At 38.9% G+C, this 7,500-nt stretch overlaps 1 long non-coding RNA gene across 1 annotated transcript in view; it reads right to left on the minus strand.

Annotated features, from left to right (window-relative positions):
- Nucleotides 1-6,479: 6,479 nt before the first annotated feature.
- Nucleotides 6,480-7,500, minus strand: part of LOC125041826 — an 8,474-nt gene continuing 7,453 nt past the window's right edge. Inside the window, exons 3-4 of the long non-coding RNA XR_007116328.1 lie at nt 7,055-7,142; nt 6,480-6,647 (exon numbers count right to left, since the gene is read on the minus strand). This is a non-coding gene — a long non-coding RNA (uncharacterized LOC125041826). The remainder of the gene's footprint in view (nt 6,648-7,054; nt 7,143-7,500) is intronic.

The following is a 7,500-nucleotide window of genomic DNA, read 5'->3' on the forward strand; positions in this document are numbered from 1 at the left end:
ATGAGATAACGTAAAATAAATTGTAAATCAAAGAAAAGGGTGAACGGGCGAGACAGGCAGTACTCGTAACTGGCTCATTGGGGACTTAGTACAAGTGTAGCCATCTATGTGTAAAAACAATGAAACAAGTACTCACAGTGGGCATAGCACGTCCGTACACGTCATACTCGTCGGCACTGGGTTAATCAGATTACAAATTCTGGATAAAAATTTTCAAAGAATGTGAAGCTTGGAACAAATATCAGTAATATCCAAAATTTTATATTTTGTGGTTTAAATATTATGATTATCCTAATATGAAAAGAATGAAGTACAAAATTGTATTTATTGACTTTGAACATATAATAATGGTATTTGAGAGAGTGTTATCAATTATCATCTATTGTGTTACATTTTTATGCTTGATTTTTTCAGTATTGACTGTAAGAATATCCTTATCATCTTTACTCTTATAATTTTTCTTATTGGTTTTAATTTTTTTTCATGTAATTCACAATATACTGAATAGTAGAGGTGAAGATGTAAGCATTACATATGTGGAAATCATATGCACAATTGTAGAACAAGCACACAGACAAAAAAGCGTTTATGTACTTGAAATAGCTGATTTTAATTATGTTAATGTAAGGAAATTTTTGTTTTCCCAGATATTCCTGTATTCAGTGTTGAGTTATTACAGTTTGAAAAATAATGAAATTACCAGGATATGGATTTTTAAAGTTAAAATTGTAAGGTCCAGACTGGAAACTTGTGATTACAGAACCTGATATTGTATCTCACCTGTAACCAGAATAATTTTTGATGTTGGAATATGTAAAAATGTAACATATGTGTGTACATAAAATGTCTTTTGTACTTATAAGTTCAACATATTTTATGTTTATGATTACACATGTTTCTCACTGTCTCCTAACCCTTCTCTCCCTTCTCCCCCTTCTCCCTTCCCCTCACACCCTCCTTGTCCCCTTCCAGCCTTACCCCCCCCCCCCCCCCCCATCTCTCTCTCTCACATATATGCCAACAGTTGACATTCCCCTCCCTAACACCACATACCTATATACACATCCCCCTCTCACACATAATGGTCATTCATAAACAGAGTTCATATAAAATAAAGTGCAGATGGTTTCAAACATTTGTGTACATTTTGCTTGAAGACATGGACAGTATACAGACATTTACAACAAACATGTATCAGCTGATATATATGATGCCACCTATCTCTTGACTGTGTGCCTTTATCTTCATGGCAGTCCTTTTGCATGGAAAGTTTGGAGTTTTGTAGTCTAAACTATGAATCTTGCTACTATTTGTAAAACTTGTAAGGCAAATGAAAAAAAAAAATGTAGAAATAATCTACTGTTTTGTTCCATTATTGGGATTGTAAAAAATGTATAGAAATTGCCAGATTTGGAAATCTTTATATCCTTTTAGTCAATGTTTTTATGAAGTAATAACTTGGAAAAAAAAAAAAAACACCTTTTTCATTACCCTTTGTTTTAACCATGCTAACTGATTTTGTGTGTGTGTGAGTGTGCACCGTCTCCAATTAGATGTCTAGCACATTTATTTTGCTTATAACCATTAAATATTACACACGATTTGTGTAAGCCATTAGACATAGACCATGTGGCTCTAAGTCCAATTTTGAACCAGCAAGCTAGCGAGGGCTTAGATGACGAGTTTATCTGACCTATCAGTTCGTTCACAGAAGTCACCGTGTACAGGTCATCCATACCACGTGACCACTTGCTAAGCTTTTACCTTAAGACTTTGAAGCGTGTACCCCCCCGTTGTGAGCTGTTTGTTGAGTACCATTGCTGTTCACCATCAGCCTTTTACAGACTTGTAGCAGCATGGTCGTTATGTCCTTTCGGCTCGCAACACGGACACAACTGACCACGTGAGGACACATTTTGGGCCTCTTTATTTATTTTCCCTTCCTTCTTCCATAAATGTGTTAAGCCATATGTGTAGTGATTCTCAGGTTGGTTTTGTTGGGTAAAACTGCTAAGTGACAGCAAATGGCACATTCTTACACTATCCTGACCTTAGATCGTATTACTGAATATCGTTCATTAATCAAGTATTTGATTAATTTCTCTTGTTATTAGAGAATTATATTGTTTCATCTACACTGAATACATTCGTGATTATCTCTTTATCGCAGATATCATATAATTTATTTCCATTCTCGTAGTGCATTTCCCGTCTTGCCTGACTTCGCCTCTCCAACTTCCAATCGGTTGACACGTGATATGGCTTGAGAGGCAGCTCGCTGTTCCCATTGATTGGTTGTTTGTTATTTTTGCACCATAGGAATACACGTAGCTTTGTTACATTACTCGTTGGTGACATGTTCTACTGGAGCTTGTAACGCGATTTTATATAAATTTATCATTGTGAGGATAACGTTTGTATCTTCCCCACATCATAAGTGCATGGGGATGTCCGATATAACCCGGGGTTGCGTGAATCGCCTGATAGATGTAACGATAATCGGTAGTTCTTCGTGTGAGCGGCAACTTTTGAGTCAGTGTGAACCACACTTACGTCCGTTAATTAATGTAAGACTAGGGTTTATGCTAGAATAATTTTTTCGCTTATTAATCACACCCTTCTCAGCCTCTTGAAGTCGCTTGCATATATTGGGTAAATCCCAAGCTATCGTGTGATTCGTAATAGATACTTGTAGGGCATGTCACAAGCTCCCATCAGAGATTCCCAGAATAGAGTGGGTTATTTATAATTTTCCCTGGCTTGTTCGCTTCATTCAGTACAGCTTTTTGGGCATAGGAGACCCCCCGTCGATGAAGCCTAATATGGGTAGCTAAACTTGGCTATCTCGGCAGTTCAGATTTCCTGACCCCGAGATGATTTGCTTGCGAGAAAGCTTGCGAATATTTTTCACGTCACCGTTCATTAGTGTGTACATTCCATCGCATATAAAATGATGAATCCAATGTGGTAGTTGAACTAATTTCGTATTAATTGCATCGCCAGTTTATTTCATACGTTAATCTTCATGTTTGTCATACATTTCCGCTCTGTGTGAGGTCACTCACTCCTTCTCATTCATGCTCACAGTCCCTCACTCACACACACACACACACACACACACACACAACAAAAGACACTGAAACCTTTACATTAACCCAATGTCACCGGGGAAAATTAATAAAAAATAGGGATATGCTGTTTTTATATTTTGAATTGACGGGAAATTTGTATTTTTTACTAGTACTATGAATATTGATGGTGTTATTTTAATTATCAACATTATAATTACTATAATGTTATAAACATTAGTAACAGCAAAAGAAGATAATGTAAAATATTTTCATAAATCAAAGAAAAGGGTCAACATGCGAGGCAGGCAGTACTCGTAATTGGCTCATTGGTAACTTAGTACAAGTGTAGCCATAAATGTGGAAATACAAGTAAACTCACAGTAGGCATGGCATGTACTTAAACATCATAACTGTCGGCATTGGGTTAATAGGGTTTGTTGTTGTAGTTGCAGGCGTAAAGATCTATGTTGTCAGCCGTGACGAGTGACTAGTACGTAATTTCATATTTAACGTACATTTCTTCTCTGTTTTAAGAAAATTGATTCAAGTATCTATCAGAGACGGTTGGTAGTTTAAGCCAAGTCCTTGCGAATAGCTACTGACGTCTCCCTCTCCTACTGTCTTCTGTAACTTTTACTTTCAAAAACACAAAATGAAAAAAGACGAAAATAACGTAAACGTCGGAACATTAAAAAATGCAAATCAGTATAAATAATCGGCTAGTGGCACTTAACACCCCATTTCTCTGTGCCTTTCTTTTTCTCTTACTATCTTGGCCCTTATGTGTATAATCTGGTTCACAGATATCTGACACGGCACCGAAGGAGGACCCTGCTGGAGAAACGAATGCTGTGGGAAGGAGGTTGCCGGAAGATCGCCAGAAGCCTACCAGGGTGTTCGTCAGAGCAGGTACCAGTCGCCCCATGATGCTGTGGATAGGCGCTGCCTGCCTGGACGCTCACATATTCAGTCAATCTCCAGGAGCTTGTCAGCGCAGTTATCAGCTGCCCTTCGGCATCAGCTGCCCTGAGATGCCGAAGAGGACATCCGAGAAGGACCTGGACGAGGACTACGAGGAAGTCTAGATGAATTCAAAGTCAAGGATGACCTGTGCTAGACCTTCGAGAACGTGTGGGCATTGAGGCCAGATGGACCAGGAAAAGGATGGCAAGGACGAGCAGCCACGAAAATGCACCAGTGATAACGCACATGAGAAAGAGATGACCGGCATATCAGGACCAGCCAAAGTTGGGTCACCCATGAGGCAATTCTAAGGTGCCTCAAGGGCAAGGCATGAGTAGGTGGCCGAGCAATATACCGTGTCCATAAGCATGCACGCCTTGTGTAAACCATTAGACATAGACCACATGACTAAGTCCAATTTAGAACCAACAAGCCAGCGAAGGCTTACATGAAGAGTTTATCTGACCTCGTTTAACATATAGGTTTGTGCTCAGCGCTCGACCAGGTCGTCATCGTCTCTGGCCACCTCACCGGCTGGCCGGACGCGTGTTCCCGCACTCAGCGATTACCCAAGACTCGTCTCGTGTGTTCCCTTACTGTGTAGAAGTATTCCATAATAAAGTCATGCTGTTATAACCAGCATCACTGCCCAAGCAGTCGCATAACTAATGTACTAGGGCACTATAGCCTTTTCCACATACATTTCTTCTGAGAGAATTGGTTCAGGTAAATTCTTGTGGATTGCTGCTGTCATTTCCCTTGTCTACTCTTATATCTACTCTTTGTAGTTCAAGCCAGGTCCCTGCGGATCGCTGCTTGTCTTCCTTACATTAAAAATTGCAAATTTATATAAATAACCGGTTAGTAGCACTTAACATTCCCTCCTCTCCGTTGCTTTTCTTTTTTCTCTTACTATCTTGGCCCTTACATGTATGATCTGTTTCACTGATATCCAACAAGGCACTGAAGGAGGAACCTGCTGCAGAAACGGTCAACTTAGGATGCTGTGGGAAAGAAGTCACCAATAGGTGGCCTTAAGCCTCTGGTCCAGGATGTTTGTTAGAGCACGTATTAAGCCGCCCCATGATGTTGTGGAAGGGCGCCGCCCGCTGGGATGCCCATAGATTCAGTGAAGGACTAGGAACTCGCCAGCGCAGGTACCAGTTGCCCCAGGATGCTGTGGAATAGTGCCGCCTGCCTTGACGGTCACAGATCCAGACAAACTCCAGGAGCTTGTCAGCGCAATTATCAGCCGCCCTGAAATGCCGAAGAGGATGCCTCCTTCCCGAGAAGGACCTGCTTGAGATCTGCTAGGACGTGTGGACAAGTACACCTCCGAGTTAGACCTGGACGAGGACAAGGAAATCTAGACGAATCTGAAGTCTCCATATGTTTAACACTTGGCTCTATGCAAGTTAAGAACCATTGCCTCAGTGAGGGTCTAGATGAGGATTACATCTGACCTCGTCTGACTCTTCAGTTTACTCCAAGAAGTCAACGAGCTCAGGTATCTACCAGCCTCCCCCATCCTCCCAGGGCTGACTGGCCGCACACGCAACACCGCGCTCAGCTTTGCCCCAAGACAACGTCTTGTGTGTTTCCATTACTGTGTTGTACTCTTCAATGGAGTAAAGAGTCAAGCCATGTAAACCACTATCACTGCCCAACCATTCACATAGTCATTATATGAGGCATCTAAAGCCTTACAGTGTGTATGTGTGCGAGTGTGAGAGAGAAAAAAGATGGTGTTTGTGAGAGAGAGAGAGAGAGAGAGAGAGAGAGAGAGAGAGAGAGAGAGAGAGGGGGAGGGAGGGAGGGAGGGAGGGGGGGGAGGAGGGAGGGGGGGAGGAGGGGGAATGTGTGAGAAAGGGTGTGTGAGCAAAAAAGAGAGAGAGAGTGAGTAAGAGAAGGTTAGAGTGGGTGTGAAGAAAAGAGGATGAGCAAGAAAAAGAGAGTGAATATGACCAACTGATTACAGTAAAGGTGTACAGAAATGTTTTCAGCTCCAAAGTTTACTGCAGGCTGTAAATAACAGCACAATGTGTTTATGAAGCAAAATTTGATCTGGCCATACAGAATACTATATATATGTAACACACAACAATAATAATAATAAATGATAAAATTTTTAAATGTTAATGAAAACTCAAGGAATGTGACAGAAGGCCCAACTTTCACTGTTTGAAAATAAATTTTATATATATATATATATATAATATATTATATATATATAATATATATATATTAAATTATTAATATAAAAAAATATATAAAACAAGCTTGCATCAACATTTAAATTCAGGAGATATTTATATCATGTTGCTTTTTGCCCCATACCAAAATCACGTGACTAGCTTATCTTTCTATTTCATACTAGAATTCCAAGACAATAGGACCTTTTCCAGTATTTAATATTGCCATTTCAAGGTATAAATATACATTTTGTTTTTGTTTTTTTTGGGGGGGTTTATTTATAAAACAAAAATGTTACATATTCCTCAAAATGGGTGGGTATGAATGAGTGGGGAGTAACGAGAATTACGGGGAAACTCAGGATACAATTTTGAGGAAATCGGATTTACTTCTTTCCGCTCTTCTTGATGCCACCACCACCTGAAAAAAAAAAAAAAAAAAATGAATATATATAAAGGGCAATCTTATGTAAATATAAATCTACTTCATACTTTTTTTTAACAGATAGTAACATTTATAATTAGTGACAAGTAATGATCAGGCAACGTGCAATATATCCTTTTTTGCACATGCTTTGTGAAATGTACAAATTCGTATTGATCTGTATAGATAATAAAAGTAAATCCAATATGCCAGTATTCATCATTACTTTTTGCAGATTCTCTCTTGCATATATATTAATCTTCAAGCATCTGATTTTTTTTTTTAAATCCAAAAGTTAAGTACAACAAGGAACAACTAATGAATCTACATCAACTTGTTTTGTGTGAGCTTCAAAACCAATTATCAATTTTCAAAGTTCAACTGAATATTCTCCAGTAACTAACCAAGTGGGCCACCCTTTGCAGCTCTCTGTTGCAATTCCTTTATCTTCCTCTCCTCATCCTTCTTCTTTTGCAAGAATGCCTTGTCATCCTAAAAAGAGAAATTAGAAAAAATCTTACAGACCAGAATTTCAATATTTAGTATATTTCTTAAAAGGAGAAAAAAATAGTTTTCAAGAGTTGATAAAAGCACCTTAAAAATAATAATAATAAAAAATAAACAATAATAAAACACAGACACAGACACACACACACAGACACACACACAGACACAGACACACACACATATATATATAAGGCTACAGCTTTGTAATAGCCATTATTAACATACCAATATCTACCACAAGTGTTGGTCAATTCCAACTTGCCTTTCCCACAAGCTACCTAAAACAAATGCTCCAAGTTCATTGCAGAAAGAATTTATACTAGTTATACTTTTAAGTGGATAT

This window comes from Penaeus chinensis, chromosome 31 (genome assembly GCF_019202785.1).
Source record: "Penaeus chinensis breed Huanghai No. 1 chromosome 31, ASM1920278v2, whole genome shotgun sequence".
NCBI classification, from domain to species: domain Eukaryota; kingdom Metazoa; phylum Arthropoda; class Malacostraca; order Decapoda; family Penaeidae; genus Penaeus; species Penaeus chinensis.